The sequence below is a fragment of the Chiloscyllium plagiosum genome, chromosome 27 (assembly GCF_004010195.1).
Source record: "Chiloscyllium plagiosum isolate BGI_BamShark_2017 chromosome 27, ASM401019v2, whole genome shotgun sequence".
Classification (NCBI taxonomy): Eukaryota; Metazoa; Chordata; class Chondrichthyes; order Orectolobiformes; family Hemiscylliidae; genus Chiloscyllium; species Chiloscyllium plagiosum.
In genome coordinates this window covers 13,213,001-13,232,917 of record NC_057736.1, presented here as the reverse complement: position 1 = coordinate 13,232,917, position 19,917 = coordinate 13,213,001, and the positions used below count along the sequence as shown (strand labels likewise).

At 38.6% G+C, this 19,917-nt stretch overlaps 1 protein-coding gene across 7 annotated transcripts in view; it reads right to left on the bottom strand.

Moving 5' to 3' along the window:
- LOC122563556 (homeobox-containing protein 1-like) overlaps positions 1–17,503 on the bottom strand; it is a 60,748-nt gene extending 43,245 nt beyond the window's left edge. For 6 of the 7 annotated variants that reach the window (XM_043717436.1, XM_043717430.1, XM_043717432.1 and 3 more), the window contains exons 1-2: positions 17,380–17,503; positions 717–797 (exon numbers count right to left, since the gene is read on the bottom strand). The gene's annotated coding sequence lies outside the window, so the exon portion shown is untranslated. Of the gene's footprint in view, positions 1–716; positions 801–17,379 lie in introns of all 7 variants that reach the window. The other variant, XM_043717431.1, reaches the window with a different exon arrangement.
- Between the last annotated feature and the right edge of the window lie 2,414 nt (positions 17,504–19,917).

Sequence of the window (19,917 nt, the reverse complement as noted above, 5' to 3'; positions counted from 1 at the left end):
TGCCAGTAATACCCACCTCTGGTGAAAGACAAAAAAAAACCTTTAGCAAAGCTTTGCCTTTACAAACTGACCTTACACGAAGTTTATAGGATCCCTACAGCACAGATAAAGGCGATTCGGCACATTAAGTCTGCACTGACCATCTGAAGAGCATCCAACCCAGACCCAGATGCCCCCACAATTAACGCTGTGACCCCACATCTACATGGCTAAGCCACTTAGCCTGCACATCTCTACACATTACAGGGTAATCTAGCATGGCCATGCCACCTCACCTGTACACTTTGGACTGTGGGAGGAAACCGGAGTACCTGGTGGAAATCAAGTCAGATATGGGGAGAATGTGCAAACTCCATACAGACAGTCACCCAAGGTTGAAATCGAACACAGATCCATAGAGCTGTGAGGCAGCAGTGCTGTCCATTACATTATACATCAATCTCAAATACAGTCAACTTCGCATCCATGAATGAAGTGCACAATAATGAGTAAAGTTAAACAGATTCCATTCTAGCAAAAGTGCAAGTCAGTGTTCTTTCAAGATACAGTTTCATACTAGCTCAACTGCACAATACTAAAACCTGTGCAAAATCTGAAGCTTTAATTGCGATTTAAATTTTTATATTTTGGTAAAGAGCCATCTGTCCGGTCAGCTCTTCAAGAAGGCTAATGGCTCAATTAAAAATAAATATTTCTAAGGAGATTGGGTGACTAACCTGAAGTGGAGGGGCTCCAGTTACTTCAGCTCTCCACATCTGGGCCTCTTCGGATTATAATCTGCTCCTGTCCTCTGGGCCCTTCTTGTGCAGCACATGGAAATCCACAATGCAGGAAAACAAAATAAATCTTTCTTAAATTTTGAGACCATTACATACAAGAACCATTTGGTTCGAAGCCACAAACCCACTGCATTTTCTCTTTACCAATGGAGATTTCTTACAAACCTGACCAATTTAAATCAGTGGGTGAATATAAACTGTGTCAATTTCATGAGATTTCGCAGCTGGAAATTATTGGAATGTCTCTGTGGGAGAAACTACAATCCAAGGAATAAACATTTGGTAAACATGGTTCGAAATCATTAGTAGTAACATGATGACAGAAAAAAAACTGGCATTCCACTCTGAAGTTAAATCACTTTGAAGTAACCTTCTTGCAATTCATTTGTCTGCATGAATACTGAATTGCTACAATAACCTGCTGTGTGACAACGATAGCATACATGTTAACTGGCTGAATTTCGCTTCAGCCTCAGGTTTTATCTCATGCCACATTCACTTTATTCACTTTTGATGATAATTTCCTTATACTTAATAAATCAAGAATTGACTTCATGTAACAGAGATGCAGAGATCTTATTATTAATTGTATTCTCTAAACAAGACACCAAGTTGTAAATTTGTTGTAGAAAGTTTGCTCCCAGCTGTTCAAGCATTTCACAACTTTTGGCCTGTGGTTTTCATTAGAATCTGTGAAAGACTGCCAAGAAGGGCTGAAAGTCATCACTCCCAGATGCATTGAGGTGGACTGTGTCAAGAAGCAGTGGCCAAGGAAGGCAGCAAATAAAAACCATGCCTCAACTAAACCATCTGACACCGTACCGAAAGGCAGTAGAGGGAATCGTGAAGGCAGTGTGGATTTTGAGAAATGTTTGACATTCTCTCCACATTTCAGATAGACTATTGTCTCTGTAGATGTATTTCCATGGTTTGCATCATACTGCTAGACCTTTACAGAAGAGATGCTCCAGACACATCGGAACATACTCTCTCTTTATAACCCTGCTGTTCAGATAGAATTTAGGTCTTTGAACCACAGCTGCCAAACATTGATGAAATGCAAAATAACATGACAATAGACCTGTTCCTTGAAGTTTTGAGAGTTGTCAAATTACTGCATTTTTGACATCTTCATCAACAGTATGATGCTAATTTTAACTGGAATTCCTTTATTACGGTGTTAATTCTACTAAACATTAAACAAGCACAAAGCAGCAGCGCTGAATTATTTTTTGTTTATTTAAATAGCAATAAAAATAGCAATTTCATGACAAGAGGATGCCAGGTTTCCTGTCACATAATACATGCTATTGTATGCCTTTGTAAATTTTAGGTCAAGCAATCCACAAGACAGCAATGTTTGTAGGCAGTTCTCTGCAGATAAAACGCTATAAGCAACTGTAGTTCCCCATCACTGTACCTCCTGACCTCGGACTTCCCTAGTTTATGTGGCTTAGCTATTCATGGAATAAACTCACTGAGCCACTGAGGGAGACCATCTGGCAGTTTCTCAATGAAAACAAAAATTACGCTTTTGATGGAATAGTCATTTGAAATATTACAAGTGACTTAGAATTGCATATAGCCAGGACAAGATTTACTGCTTACTTTCAGAACTCTAGAATCTAGAGATGACACAGCCTGACACTAGAAGCCAAATCGGGGGGTTCCCTAACAAACCAAAAACCGGGAATGCAAACAAGTGTGTGGGTACCAGACTCCCAGGTGGATCACAGAGCCTTCACAATGAAATGTCAGTCACATGGTGTTCAGCTATTCTCTATCACATAATGGTATCTTTATAGCAATCTTTTTAAAGCCAACAACATACATTCATCATACGTGGAATGCTGTAGTGTTGATTAAAAAATAAAATGATTAATTATGGTAAAATTAAACTTATGTTCCAGAATTTGCCAATTTGTAAATATTAAAACACATCTTCAATTATAGAAATACACAGCACAGAAACAGCTATTTGACCCAAAGAAAAAGGGATGCTTCACTCCTACGCCTATTCCATCAAACCTTTCATAAGTTTAAAGATCACACTTCACCTTTCTCTATTCAAGAGAAAGAGGATCCAGCCCATTCACTCTTTCCTAATAGCAGAACTGCAAGCTTATACCTACCAGGCTTCTAAGTTTTTTTTCCGTCTCCAGTGCCCATTCATCCTTTTTATAATACCAGAATGATCCACAGTACATCACTGTTGTTTAATCAAGCAACATCATATGCTTAGCACAACTTCTCCACTTTTCAACCCAATCCTTCGAGAAGCGAATTCAAGTATTTGGTTTGCTTTTCTTAGTGCAAGGGTGATGTAATGAAACAGATTATTCTAGTAAACAGAAAATTAATCTTTAATATAAAGTAAGCTGTAAAATGGAGACGAATCCTAAAGCCAGTAACCTGACCTCAATCTGACCAATTTAACTACCACTGAATTACAATAGAAAAAGCTTATCGGACAAATTTTAATCTGTGTGACCCCACAATATTGTGGTATTGAAGTCTACTATATTCAACAAAATGTAGCAAAAAAAGGAAAAAAAATGTTTTCAAAGAAAGAAAATACTCAAGGAACGCAACTTAAAATTGCAAGTTTGACTGTAACAATCTACCTGCCCTTTTTATAGACTTTTAATGTTCAATGCAAGATAAAGAAAAACATTTACCCTAAATATAGGATAAATGTTCTTGAAGTGTTGTATTGTACAGAAAGGCCTCCAAGGGATTTAGGATTGCAGGAAACAAGCAACTTTTACAAAACTGCATCCTTTTGTAGTTCTCAAGAACTCTTAATGTCCTTCTTTAAATATTACATATTTATTACATAACAGAATAAAGATAAAAATCACAACACCAGATTATAGTCCAACAGGTTTATTTGCAAGTAACAGCTTTCAGAACACTGCTCCTTCATCAGGTAGCTATGGAGCTGGATCATAAGGCACAGAATTTATAGCAAAAGACCAGTGTCATGCAACTGAAATATATTGAACAAACTTAGATTGCTGTTAAGTCTTTCATCTTTTAGAATGGGTTGCAGGTTTCAGTTAATTAATATGTAAATCCCAGAACTTCTTTCAAATCACATTCTCATAATAATTTAAGGTTTTATAACAAAAGGTCAGACAATGCATTAAAGATGTGAGGTTAGAGTCTGTCTGTATCTCAATCTTGAGTCAGACTGGTTCTGTTTCCAAAGTAGGAATTTATAAAATGTTACATGGATTGACTGCCTGCACACTGTGTGCTTTTTGAACAAAATAGAATGTATCTGCAATTGCAATTCTGAAAATGCAAATTCACCCCAATAGACTTATATGTGTGTGGCATGCATGTGAGAGAGAGAGAGAGTGATTGTGTGCATGTGGGTGTGAGAGCACATGAGAGTGTGTGTTTACATGTGTGCCCACTTGGTAGAGTGTGTGTGTCTGTGTGAGTGTGACGGGGTACCAGCCTGTGAGAGGGTGTGTAAATGGGTGAGCGTGTATGTGTGTGTGTGAGAGAGAGAAAACATATGTATCAGAGAGGGTCTGCGTGAGTGTGAGTAGGTAAGAGTGTGTAGGTATGTGAGAGTGTAGAGTGTAGTGTAATCACACCTGCAGTGTGACATGAACCCAAGGTCCCGGTCGAGGACATCCTCATGTGTGCTGAACTTGGCTAACAGCCTTTGCTCGGCCACTCTGAGTTGTTGCGTATCCTGAAGTCCGCTTGGAGGATGGTTACCTGAAGATCTGATGCCGAATGTCCCTGACCACTGAAGTGTTCTCCTCCCAGTCAGGAAGGGAACTATACTTTACACTCTCACTTATACACACACTCTTACATACTCACACAATCATGCAGACCCTTCCTCATACACAGGCCTCTCTCAGACACACACACACACACACACAACTCCCACACACACAACTCCCACACTACAGCCACACACACACCCTCTCACAGGCTTATACTCCATCACACTCATGCGCACACTCTACCAGGCACAAACTCTCTCATACTCAGATGCAAACACTCACACTCTCTCCCACACACACTCACACACGCACACACACTCTCTCTGTCTCTCTCTTCCTCACATGCACGCACACACATATATAAGTCTATGGGGTAAATATGCATTTGCAAAATTCTAATTGCAGAATTAGACAGTAATTCTAGACTTAACAACAATCCAGATTTGTTCAATACATTGTTTCAGATGCATGACACTGTGGTCTTGTGCTATAGATTCTGTGTTTTATGATCCTGTTCCATAACCACCTAATGAAGGAGCAGCGCTCCGAAAGCTAGTACTTCCAAATAAACCTGTTGGATTATAACCTGGTGTTGTGTGATTTTTAACTTTGTCCATCCCCAATCCAACACTGGCATCTCCACATCGTAACAGAATAAGGCTGTGTAATGATTAAAGATGTGAGAATAATACTTTCTGCATAATTAACTCACTGAGAAAAAGAACTCAAAAATCTCATTTTATGAATAGCTTGTTTTATTATTAAGCAAATGTTCTGTTTCCTGGGATTAGTTGATATTGGTGATCATAGCTGTTAATTCTCAATTGTGTAAATGAGCCTAACTTACTGAAACGTGACATAAACTATCTAAAAATCTTATTAAACAGATACTTACGTATTGTATAAAGCAATGGATGCTAGGGACAGCAAAGTTTACGACAAGGTAGGTCACTAAATTTCACCAAGGGCCTGTAGTTTACTCCAAGGTAACCATCTGGTATGTTCAAATAATTTATATTCAGAAATATTGATGAGTTAAAGTTCTATGCTCAAATTCATTGTGTTGTGATCCTGATTTCAATTGTGCAGTAAAGTTACTGGATGAACGTTTGCTTATGTTGTTTATACAGGGTCTAACCAGTCATAGCAGCATTCCTTGTTTATTTTTCTCACTGGAACATGTAGATAGGGAATAACACAGAATCTTGGAAATATAGGAACAGGAGGGGGTCATTTTTCTTCAAGCCTATTGCACCATTCACATTTAAATCATAGTTGACCTGTACCTCAACTTCATTTTTTAGACATTGCTCCATATCCCTTGATGGTCTCATCAAGGAGGAATTTTATGGAGGCAATGGGGATCTTGGCCACCAGCTGAGAAAGTCAGCGAGACACTAATGCTCCTTCCTCTGGGAACCCTGATGGTATTTACTGCCAATCAGGCTGCTAAGGGAACCCGAGCAGGTTTTTCACAGGATCATGACTTCAGAACAGGAGATCTTGCCCAGTAAGAGTCGCTGACCAGTCAGAGGCTGGTAGCTCTTTGCTCAGCCAACCAACCTATGAGGTAGTGTCTGCTGCTGGAATGAGACCTATCAGAGACTCAGGATAGCGCAGTGATCTCGGCCAGAGGAAAACGATGGCAGAAAAGGTGGTTACAGGAGTGTAGGAGAACTGTCAGCAGCTAGGCTAGCAGGCAGCAGTCAGTAGTCCTTTCTCTTCCCAAGTCAGAACATTAGTCAGGCCCTCCAGATTACTTCAATAAAAGCAAAATATTGCAGGTGCTGTGAATCTAAAATAAAGAAAACTGAAAGTACTAGAAAAACACAGTAGGTTTTCCAGCATCTGTTGAGAGAGGTATAGAGTTAACACTGAGTTTGTTATGACTCTTCCTCAGAAATGAAAGAGATTAGAAAATGGTGGGTTTTATGCTGTTACTATTCTAGTAGCACTTACCATTGCATCATGCATCTCCCTTTATTCGTGCACTTTATTTATTAAGCATAGGCTTACATTATGAAATCAAGTCAAATCCAGGGGTCATCCTCTGGATTTAGTAAATGAAGATTTATTATTATTCAGTTTTCTTTGTTTGTAAAGTTTGGGAGGGTGTTGTCCTTGTTGTCAAATGGAGATAATCAAGTTGGGGAGGCAGTGGTGTGGTAGTAAAGGTCACTGGATTAGTAATCCAGAACCAAAGGCTAATGCTATGGGGACATGGGTGAGATTCCCATTATGGCAGACAGGGACATTCAACAACTAAAATGAGCAATTGTGTAACCATTGTAAATTGTCATAAAACTCATCTGGCTCACCAATTCCCCATACGGAAGAAAATCTGCTATCCTTACCTGGTCTGGCCGACATGACTCGAGGTCCACAGCAAGTCGTCAACTCTGAACTGCCCTCTGGGCAATAAGTGCTGGCCAAATCAGCAATGCCCAAATCCCATGAATGAAGATTTAAAAAAATGCTTACCATCAAAAATTTAAATAAAAATCCTTGCTGAACAGTTAAAAAGGAAAAATTGGCATTCTATGGTACTATTCAATGACTAGAGGGTTTCCACTCCAGGATGCTATCCAGAGACATTTAGTGCACGCTGGTGAGGATATCCTCCATGAATTAATAGCTTGTGACCTCACATATGAACCCTGGCTACTTGGCCAGATTATCAGATGGCTACACATGCCCATGCAGAACTATCTCACATACAATAAGCATCATATTGAATATGTTTTTAGCATCCTTATTTTATAACTGCTTTGCAGGATGAACCATTAAAAATAATCCTGAAATGAATTAGTGTTAGTTTTGCATACCTGTTAGCCTCTAGAGCCATTTGCCCTTCGTGAAGTGAACTGCAGTTATGGCACCTAATCGCAATAGATGCTCACAAGTGGACTACTTGCTGAAAGTGTTTTTTTTTAAAGTGTGTTACATGCTACAGGTGATGTTTGCAGATTATGGTCAGGCAACAGCAATATTTTGGGCAATATTTTATTGTAGCAACCTTGGCTATTTTCACAAATATACACATAAAGGAACGTTCACCAAGAAACCATGAAAAAGAGTAAAACTGTCTTTTGCTAAATAGTTATTGTACAATCTATTAACAGTCTCCCAGTGAAGCCTGGCTTTGACTAAAGGCTTCCACAGCAAACTGTGATCTCAGTTGTATCCAAATTTATTCAGCACAATGTTGTAACAAGTAACTGGTGGATTTCCTATTTTTCTTGTGACATTGCAACATTGCTGGAGGTGTAAGTTTAATGATTGCTGAGTATTCTATTTTTGCATATTTTTAAAGTTCCATTATGAATACTGGTACAGTTACTTAAAAATCAGAAAACCTCAAATACCTTCAGCTTGATGCTTCATCAGTATCTAGATTCTATCGCCAAATCTTAATTTCTATCAATCAGTTTGCAGTTTTATGAGAGACAGAAGCTTTTTTTTAAGAAGTTTTATTTCCATTGCAATCTAACAGCGCAGAAATTTCTTGTAGGAGTTAATATTAGGAATTAGGGTTTGGACTGCATTCAAGACAGTAATCTTATGAACAAAACTGGATTCCTTATGTGCCTAGTAAAATACATGTAACATTACCAGAATTTAGTTTCTAAAAATTGATCAGTTTATAAGCAAGAGTCTATATACAGTAATTAGGTTAGCTTGTTGTATGATCCTGCTCACAACCTTGGCATCATATTCAACTCTGATCTGATCTGACACAGTGTTATCTTCATCACCAAGCCATTCTACTTTTACTCCATAATATGGCTCATCTCTTCCCCTACCTCAACTCATCTGCTGTTGAGAAAGTCTTGGTTTCATTACCTCTAGAATAAACTATTCCAAAGCTTTTCTGAACAACCTCCTATCTTTCAGTTTCCAAAACCTTGCACTCACCCAAACCTCTGCACTCCATATCTAGACTTCCCTAAGTCCATCATTGCTGTGTTGCTCAATTTTGAAAATGACTAACCATGACTCTGCTTCCTAAGATCATCCTTGTTATGTTCAATAATGAAATACAAGGATATTGAGAAAGACTTACTTTTTACTATGGGAAAGTCCTTTCGCCACAGCTGAAAGAATTAGGCAGGAAGCTATGGGATTCACTGGATATTCTTGTCCATTGATGCAAACCCCTTTTATTTTTTTGCCATTTCCTTTGGTTAATTTTGCCGTCCAGAATAGGTTCTCAGGAAAATTGAGTGGGCATCAGTACAAGTAACCAAACTCTTTTTTTTTTCCTCTCATGCTCCATTGATTAAAGTAGGTTTTTATGTTGGTTAGTTCCTTAAATTATTTAGTTGTTGTCCCACATATCTTTGTTTAAAATTCACGTTAAAGAGACTAAAGACTATTTTCAATCTGACATAAATTTGGATGATAACATTTTTAATATTTTAAAAAGACCAAATTGCATCTGCACTTTAAAGACTACAGTAACAAAATGGAACAAAGTAAGTACGTTATGTGCTTAATAATTTGGCATTCACACATACCAAAACACACAAACTTCCTAATAATACATTAAAAGATCAGGTTTCAGTTTGTAATTGGATTCCATATAATAAGGCCATCCTGAAATATGGCTGGTACACATAGGTTTACTTGCACTATCGGCTAAATTCTATTTTGCACAATTTATACTTTGTGAAATGGCACTCAGGCACTTTGAAAATCATTACAGGGATACTCAAATTACAAGTTATGCACAATGTAATGACAAGCTTGTTTTGTCATAGAAAATCTTCCACCTTTGCACAAGCTGGCCTTATGTGCTACTTTCCTAATTTGCTTTGTATTATTCACTATCACAATCACAGTTTCACTTTCTTGGTTTGTAAACCATACCGGAAGATACAAATCTGAACCATTAAATTTAGCTATAGAGGCGGATGGAAACAGAAACATACACCGCAAGTTTGAAAGATGCAAATGTATGGCATGACCTACATCGGAAAATCTGAGTATAAATCGAAAAATTGTGCATGTGATATGAAATGAGAATTGTTTAAAAAGAATGGATATTTGATTTTGGAGCTTCAGTGACTTCAAAATTGAGAAGAGTAAATGGGAGGCTGTTACAATTACAACATTTAAAAGGCACCTGGATTGGTACATGAATAGGAATGGTTTAGTGGGATATGACCCAAGTGCTGGAAAATGGGGCTTGATTAGGTTAGGATATTTGGTTGGCATGGACGAGTTGGATCGAAGGGTCTTTCCATGCTGTACATCTCTATGACTCTATGACCAATTGGTCCATCAAGCCTACCCAACAATTAAGATGGCTGGAGCATCACATCTAAATACTTCCTTACTTCTCTCCATTCATCCACCTCTGCCTCCTCCACCTCCATTCTGATACCATGCATTCTTATAATCTCCTGAGGGAGGTCATAAAAAAGTTACAATATTTCAACCAGAGGCACCTAAGCTGCTTCTGCTCTGAGAAAAACATCAACACTTACAAATGTGAAAATAAATAAGAAAAAAACTCATGAGGAGAAAGTGAGGAATGCAGATGCTGGAGATCAGAGTCAAAACGTGTGGCACTGGAAAAGCACAGCAGGTCAGGCAGCATACGAGAAGCAGGGGAGTCAGCTTTTTGGGCATAAGCCCTTCATCAGCCTGACCTGATGCACTTTTCCAGCGCCACACTTTTTGACAGAAAAAGCCATGACAAGCAAAACATATAAAGCCACCGACTGAATTCTGGATTTTAAATTGTTAATGATACACAAGAGGTCCCAAGAAGTAATAACATTTAGGGAACATTTGATTGTCATTTACCAAATCATAGAAAGATAACATGAACATTGACTTAGGAGCAGGTTTAAGGTCATGCAGCCTGTTGAGCCTGTTCCTCTGTTGAATAAGATCACAGCTGATCCAATTATGATCTCAACTCGCATTTCCATCTTCTCCTGACAAACAAAGTCTCTCTCATCAGTCAATAATCTATCTTTGTCTCAAAAATATTCAATGACTCCAAGTCTATCACTTACTGGGGAACAACATTCCAAAATCTCAAAAGATTCTCTGCATCGCTATTTTAAACAGAGTATCAATTTCTTGCAAACTGTCAGTAATTTCAATTGTTAAGGTAACGAATCAGAAAAAGGGGCAAAGTTATCCTGGACCTTTGACACACTTCCAGTCATGTATTTACTGAAGTTTCATGTCAGTAATGATGAAGGTCCCCTTAATTCTATCATTTAACTGTCCAAGCATTCCCTGTCATTCAGAAAGATATGTCAGACACCCATAGATCATGAGGTATAGGAGCAGAAGTAGTATAATTGGCTCAGTGAGTTCACTCCTCCATTCAATGATCCCATGGCTGTTCTAATAATCCTCAACTCCAATTTGCTGTTATCCCCATAAACCTTGATTCCGTTACTTAATGACCCATACTCGATAGCCCTCTGGAGTAAAGAAGCCCACAGATTGACCACTTTCAGAAAAAAATAAACCTCTTCATTTTTATTTTAAATGAGGGACCCCTTACTGAGATTACAACATCTGGTCTTAGAATCTCCTACAAAGGGAAGCAAACATCTTTGCATTTACTCTGTTAATATATATTTTATTAAGGTCTCCTCTCATTCTTCTAAACTTCAGTGGTGTAAGTTCAACCCAAACAAATTCTTTTCATAAGAAAGTCACTGCACACCTAGGATCAACTTAATGAACTTTCTCTGGACTGTCTCCAATGTCAGTATAAATTTCCTTAGATAAGGGGACCAGAAATGTTTTCTCCCCCATATCTGATGGTGCATGAAGCAGACAAAGCAATGTTTACATCTTTCCCATGTCTAGTTTTCCTGGAACAGGTTACTGACCCTTTGTGAATCACCATGTACTTGTGCAATTTGTAGGAAGAAGAGAAAGGCTAAAGGAAAGCAACCAGGTAGGTCAGGCTGTATTAATGGTATTCTGCACTCACCAATCAGGACCCTGATACCTGCATTTACAGAGGTGAAAATACATAACTCTCTGATAAAGGAAAGTGTATCCAAAGAGAGGGTACAACAGTCAAACTATTGTCACAAACACAACATATAAAACTTTAATTAAACTGAATGTTACGGGTTCTGTAAAAGCTTCTGAATCATGATGTATCTTACTTTCACTTGATAATGAAAGCTACTGGATAATGAAAGCATGCTTGGGAGATCAAAAGCCAGTAGTGTTTGTAGTTCATACATGGCATAATATCACAAGCCACATCAACAGATCCAGGCACATCCACTTCAAACAATCATAGGGAACTCTCTTCACAGACTCATGTAGGACACTGGTACTGTGTCACAAGACCCTTTTAATTGAATCTGAGTTCCAGCAGCTGTCATGGTGGGACTTGAACCTGTGTCCTCAATGCAAGAGTCTGACCCTCTACATTACTACTCCAGTGAGTCTACCACTCTGCCATCAATCCCCCCCCGCCCAATGACTTTAGAAGATTCCAATTGTTTTATAACCAATTAAGCACTTTTGCAATGTGGTAATCGTAGGAAATGAAACAGCCAGTTTGCATACCACAAGATTCCACAACAGCAATAGCATAATGATCAGAAAATCTGTTTTAGCAATACAGCTTAAAGGAAGAATGCTGGCTAGGCCACTGGGAAAACTCCATGCTCTTCCTTGCAGATTCCAGGTCAGTAGGAAACCAGATGAGCTAACAAACATCACGACTCGTTGCAGTAATATTCAACAGCAAGCATAACTCTTAATACAACTCCTCACATATTACTCAGTGCTGCTCTACAGGATGCACATCTTAAATTGGAAATGAGGCCAGCTTTCTGTCCACAATCACATTCAGTACCAATTTTACTTGACCAGCCACCAGAATATGAAACTGATGTTTGACTGCTGTATCGTTTACCTGTAAACTTTGTATTGGCTGCTCATAATTGATTATTTTCAGTTTGTTTTTTCTTGCCCCTCCCCCATTCAGTTTTGATAAAGGCTGCTAACAACTGAAATGTCTCTTTCGCCTTTCCGAAGGCTTGTAAGGATATTTTGCCCAATGCAGCTATTTAGTATTCAATCCATTCAAATATTACTAGACCAGAAATCCTACGTTCTCTAAACTGCAATTAAAAAAAGGCTTCCATTTATACAGCAATTTTTGTGTTTAATAGAGATGACAAAGTACTATTGTAATGTACAAACCGGGTCAACCAAATTGTGCACAGCAAACTCCCAAAAACTGCAATGTATTAATGACCCAGTAATCTGTTTTTCTTGTCATGTTATTTGAATGATAATATTGACCAGAACACCAGGAATAATTCCCCTGCTTTTCCTCAAAATTGTGCCACAGAATGCTTTACACACCCTGCAAGCACAGACAGAATCATGGTTTAATGTGTCATCTAAAAGACAGTACCGCTGACAGTGCAGCAGGCTCTCAGTCCTGCTTTGGAGTGGCAATCTTTATTTTGAACTTGGAACTTTGTAATACCAAGGTCAAACTGCTGTAAAATGAGTCACAGTTGGAATAAAATCAAATCAGATAGACTTCTCTCCATCACATGAAAATATATAGAATTGCTAATGCTTTATTGCCAATATTATTCACAACAGCAGACGCTCTTCCTCAATAGGTGTTGTAAACCATCTTTGAATATTTTTAAGGTAGATTCTTGAATACTAAGAGGGTAAAAGGTATCAAGGGGGGCTGGGAATATGGAATAAAAAGATCAGCCATGATCTTACTGAATGGCAGAAGAAGCTCAAGAAGCCAAATAACCTACTCCTGCTCCTAATCCATATATTCATGTGTTTGTTTTAAAATATTCCTTGGTACTTTATTGGAATGATGATCAAGTAAAATTAAATACTGAGCAGAACAGGGAGATGTTCGGACAGGTTATGAAAGTTTGGTCAAAGAGGTAAAAGAAGAGAGAAAGGTAGAGAAGTGGAAAGGTTTAGAGAATTAATTCCAGAGATTTTCCAGCTTTTCTACCAACTGACAATAACAATTTGTCCCATAACATAGATTTCATTTGATTTTTGTTGTTGTTTCCAGTAGAATTTAGACCAGTTCCTTTCAAGTTTTTTTCTTCCCTGATATAACAATAAAACATCACCTTAGATCTCCCTCACCCTTTTCCTTAATCTCTGCTCGATGCTATCTCTGAAAAGAAGGTATGTACCAAGAATTTCCTGCTGGTAGTAATTCTAGCCCTAAGTCTGCTGTCAACTGTGGCTTAATTTGTAGCATTTTCACTTCTCAACCTTGGTCTGTAAATAAATACTCAACATAGAATTGAGGGTGCAGAGCATTAGATCATACAATCATCTCATGTTTCCATATTCTAAAACAACATACACAAAGAACCTACTTATTTTCAGTACCAAATTGTACCTACCCTTGGCCAATCAAATATACTGTTTCCCCTTAACAACAATAACTTATATGTTGCCTTACTCCAGAAGATATTTGATAAGGTGCCAAAGGTTATTGGGGAAAACTAAAGCTCCATGGTGTAAGGCATAACATACTGACATGGACAGAAGATTAAATAGTCAACAGGAGGCAGCAAGAATAAATCAGTCAGTTTCTGGGTGGCAAGACAAAATGAGTACTATGCCAGAGGAGTCAGTGTTGGGGTATTCACTTTTTAGAATTTATATAGAAGTGACTTGGTTGGAGGGTCTGAAGGCATGTTTGCTAAATTTGCTAATGACACAAAAATAGGTAGCAAAGTAAGTTATGAAAAGGTATAGATACTACAAAGGGACATACATAGGCTAACTATATGTGGGCATAGATTTGGCAAATGGAATATAAAGTGGAAAATGTGAATTTGTACATTTTGACAGGGAGGATAAAAAAAGCATATTATCGCAACGGTGAGAGATTGAAGAGCTCTGACATTGATAGGGACCAGGGTATCCTACAGCATTAATTGTAAAAGTATAAAGGTAAAGTAAGCAATTTAAAAACCTTGAGAATGTTACTGTTTATTGTGTGGGGAATTGAATAAAAAGTTGGGGGGGTGGGGGTTATGCTTCAGTTATACAGAACATTGGAGAGGCCACATCTGGAATGCTGCATACATTATTGACCTCCTTATTTAAGGAAGGATGCAAGTATGTTGGAAGCAGTTCAAGAAGGTTTACAAGGTAATAGTTGTGATGGATGTGTTATTTATCAACTGATAGTGATAATTCATCCCAAACATATACTTCATTTCATTTTTGTTGTGTTTCCATTAGAATTTATATCAGTTCCTTTCAAGCTTTTTTTTCCTGATATAACTATAAGCATCATTCTGGTAAATGACACCCATGATGTGGAGGTACCAGTGTGGATTGGGGTGGACAAAGTCAGAAGTCACATGATACCAGGTTATAGACCAACAAGTTTATTTAAACTCTCAAGCTTTAGGAGCTTCACCTGATGAAGTTGCAGTGCTCCAAAAGCTTCAGATTTCAAATAAACCTGGTGGACTATAACCTGGCGTCATGTCATCCTAAAAATGACAACAGCACAGGTTGTTGTTTCCAGTATTCTGCACCAACTAAAGTACTGCATTGAAAATCAAAAGTTAAAACATTTTTAAACAGAAGTCACAAAAAGTTAAGCCACAACTTTTAAGTTGTTAATCAATGATCATTTTATCTTCATCTTTTACTCAACATCTCCCTCTCCATGACACAAATAATTTTCCTGAGGATAGGATCTGATTCAATCTTCTGTGTGACTCTGTAATGTGATACAGGAAATGAAAGACTTAAAGGAAAAGTTCCAACTTCAATTTTCCATTTTTGGGTGTAAGAAAGTGCAGCATACCAGTGGCTTTCAGGGAAGTTCGTTCCTCTTTGTCAGTTAATTTACGATCAAAAAGAGGCTTATCATGGAAGATAAGGGACATAGCCAACATTCCCAGATTGTCATCCGTCATTCTGACATGTAGCACAAAGCTTGACCAGCTCAACACCAGCATCCTCCATCCAACTAGAAAGCACATTGCCAACTCTAAGTCAACCAATGCATGGCCAAGTTTCACTCCCGACACCAGCTTTTCCAATTATTTTTGGACTTCTCACTAAAATTGAATTCCTGGTCAAATATAAACAGTTTGAAGAAGGGTTTTTATATGCTTCACTGTTTTGCAATTCTAGCTTCATTTTGGTACTCGAGAAGGTTCTGATTTAGATAAGAGTTTGGTCAGCTCACAGGAACGCCAACATATTCTGACCAAATCTCTGCTCAAATTTCACCCTGTTTAAGAATGAAAGAGTTTTACCAGCTGTACAAATCTAAATAGAAAAAGAACTGAATAATCGACCTTTTTCATAAAGTTTATTGAAGCTCTTAAATGACATTATAAAATTAGAATCAGTACCTAATATGTAATGAATTTCCATTGTTCACTGTTTTAATAGAGGTGCTAAACTTTTTTTTTCAAACCATTCTTAGGATGTCAGCATTGCTCACAACTGTATTTGTTGTCCACCCAAAATTGCCCTTGAAGGGGTGATGGTGGAGCCACCGTTTTTAATACAACGGAGTTGATCGTTATTACACTTCTAAGGTTTGTTAAGTGTCAACTTTATTGACCATAGGTTTGTAGTAACATACAGGTCAGACCAGGTGAGGATGCCAGATTCCTTTCTTGAAGGACAACAATGAACTGGATGCATTTTACATTGAAAACCAGTAATCTCAGGGCTACCGTAACTGATAAAATCTTATTCCTTTCAGATTTTGATTAATTAGACAAATTTTCAAGCTGCCAAATGGAATTTGAACTCATAACTGGGGATCATTAGGCCAGGCCTCTGGATGGTTATCTCAGTGACAAAGTAACATTGATGAATCTTGTGTAAATACATAGTATTAAATTTCAAATTGTTTAAAGATGTTTTGACTGTACTTGGGAGCCAGGTTTAATGGACATTCCTGATAAATTTTAGAAAGTGGCGTGATGCAGCAATTGTTTATGTAATATACAACGTAATCACAAAAAAAACTAAACCAAACTAGGCAACTCAAATATTGACTAAGAATTTCGTTTTTCAGACTATTTGTTGGGGTGGGGAGGTTATTTATCAGCCATTTAACCATTTTGCATTAGAGTCAAGTCTCATTTCAAACACCCATTTTTGCTCTAAACCTGTTACTCTTGAGTCAGAGACAAACGCAATTAAAAATGAAACAGGACATTTGGCAGAACTTGAAATGCTTAAATTATTTTGTGATCTGCGCAGGTTTTTTTTAATCTTAGCTATCGCACATCGCGGAAAATTGATGACCGTAGAATAAATTCAAGAGGAGAAGAATCCCCAAGCCTCAAACAAGAGCAAGACATTTAACTTTGCACTGACTCGTCCTTGACGGCGAACATTGTTTCTCAAAAAAAAACAATCTCCAAGAGACAGATCTTTTCTAAAAAACAGGATTTTTACAAAATGTAAACAATGCACGCTTAAAATCTCCAGGCTACTGGCTGCTACTGATCCGCACTGTTTTATTACAGTTCAGTTCACAAACAATTGTGTAGATGGGGGGTGGGGGGAATCTGAGAGGGGGGGGGGGGGGGGTCCGAACACTAAAATAAAAGGTCGATTTAAATTTGAACTATGGATAAACTCCGCACCGATGAAATGCCCCCTCCTCCCCTTCCCTTTGGATTAAATAAGGAGTATTGTTGTCTTTGAGAACTAGCGACCAAAACACTGCAAACAATGTGGATCTCATCAATAATAACCTCCCATCTCCGGCGGATCCCCGGTGAGGAAACAGAAGCCGAAATATCCCCGGCCGCCGGGATCCCGCCGCTCGGGTGGTGGGGGGGTCACAAACTCACCGGGGTCCGGGCTGGAGCACGGCGATCCCGGTCGGTTAGAGCCAGAGCTCCGAGTTACACTGAAGCCAAAGTCTCCGCTCCATCCTTCGCCATGACAGATTGTGAGGAGCTCTCACCCCTGACCTCTCACCTCTCACCCTCCTCCCTCCCTCTCCCCTCCCCTCCGGAACTGGAGGTAGGGCAAGCCTGCAGACCCAGGGACCTGTGTCAGTGTCAGTGCCATTGCACCCAGTGCTCAGGGATCACACACACAGCCACAAAAAGAAAGTGCTTAGAAACATTGGTGCTTGGGGGATTTTTATTTCCTTTTGTGCGTGTGTGCAAAAATCCTCACAGTTGGAGTGTTGACAGCCGCTTATCTAAGTGCCAAGTCTCACCCACAGAGTGAAGCTCTCTCACTTTGGATTAAATATGACCTATTTTACTTAGCTATTAATATATTAGAAATCCTACGCATTTTCTGCCAATTATGCGTTTCAGTGGCTCAACGTCATAAGGGAAACTGCTAATGCCAGCTGGCTGTGTTGTAGTTGCACCCCATCCCTCCAATTGGAGACACTGCAGCCCTGCCACTGGCTGCAGGGTATGATTGTGACATGTTTACATTGATTATTTTCATTCTATATTTGGACATACAGGAGAAGCCTGTCAAAATGTGCCTCACCTCCATCCACACAACTTGCAGTCTTGTGTTCTCTACCTTCTAACCTCATTCCATTTGAAGGCTACACATGGTCTTAGTTCACTATTTATTTTTACACGTGGGCTGATTAATATATTGGCTTGAATTTTGTACTGAGCATAATAGATGAACAGCACTCGTCATCATTATATTAAACAGTAACTTGCAGAATGCATGGAAAGTAAGTATGACAATCTAGAAACTGCAGTCATTGCACCGTGATAGACTTCACTAAATGGTATCTTGTTGATAGACTCAGCATTGAAATCATTGGGTACAAAGTTATTGTGCTTACCCATCACTTAGGAAATGTTAGGTCCAGTGAATTTTTAATGCCTTGATTAGTCATAGCTACTCACAAGCAGCCTCTTTGGCCCTGAAGAAAATGCATTTTACAAGTATGAAATCCTGTTCCTTCAGAGTATAATTACAATTGAAGCTTTAAAACAAAATACATTTGTTTTAGTTTTTTCATGTCTTTTTATCTTTCCATCTTTATTTGATTTTTCTTTGCCAATCTATATTTTTCATCCTATTATATAATTCAAATCAATTTATAATGGGTGGCTTACATATTTAGACGGTGTGGCAGTGTGAATGATTGAAGAATTTCACTGTCTCTTGCGCTGCTCACATGTTACAGCTTGTCTCTTACATTTCACAAAAAATATCAATACAAATGGTTCAATAAGATGGCTAACAACAAACAAGAATTAAAAGATAAAAAAATCAGAAGTGAGAAAACTAGTTATTTTCTCTTTTTTTTTCTGAATCTGACTGTTCCTAAAAGGTAGGAAATCAACATTTAATATTCAGCTGCTCACCTAGAGATAATTTTCCTGCAGCAACAGCAATAAGGGCAGGATGGAAATTTAAAGTTGATAAGCCAAATTAAACATAGATTCATAGAGATGTGCAGCACAGAAACCGACCCTTTGGTCCAACTCCTCCAGGCCGACCAGATATCCTGAATTAACTTAATCCCATTTGCTAGCATTTGGCCTGTATCACTCTAAACCCTTCCTATTAAATATTGTAATTGTACCAGCCTCCACCATCTCCTCTGGCAGCTCATTCAATATATGCACCACCCTCTGCGTGAAAAAGTTGTCCTTTAGGTCCCTTTTAAATCTTTCCCCTCTCACCTTAAACCTATGTCCTCTGGTTTCAAACTCCCCTACTCTGGGGAAAAGATCGTATCTATTTACCGCGCTCCACATGATTTTATAAACTTCTGCAAGGTCACCCCTCAGCCTCCAACGCTCCTGTGAAAATAACCCCAGCCAATTCAGTTTCGCCCTATAGTTCAAACCCACCAACCCTGGCAACATCCTTGTAAATCTTTCCTGAACCCTTTCAAGTTTCACAACATCTTTCCTATGGCAAGAGACTACAAATGAACGAAGTATTCCAAAAGTGGTGTAACCAATGTCCTGTACAGCTGCAACATGACCCCCAAATGCCTTTACTCAATGCACTGACCAATAAAGGCAAGTATACTAAATGCTTTCTTCACCACCCTGCCTTCCTTCAGCTCCACTTTCAAGGAACTATGAATTGGTACCCCAAGATCTCTTTGTTCATCAACATTCCCCAGGACCTTATCATTAAGTGTATAGATCCTGCTCTGATTTGCCCTACCAAAATGCAGCACCTCACATTTAGCTAAATTAATCTCCATCTGCTACTCCTGGGCCCATTTGCCATCTGATCAAGATTCCATTGTACTCTAATGTAACCTTCCTCACTGTCCACTATAACACCAATTTTGGTGTCATCTGCAAATTTACGACCCATACCTCCTATATTCACATCCAAATCATTTATATAAATGACAAAAAGCAGTGGACTCACTG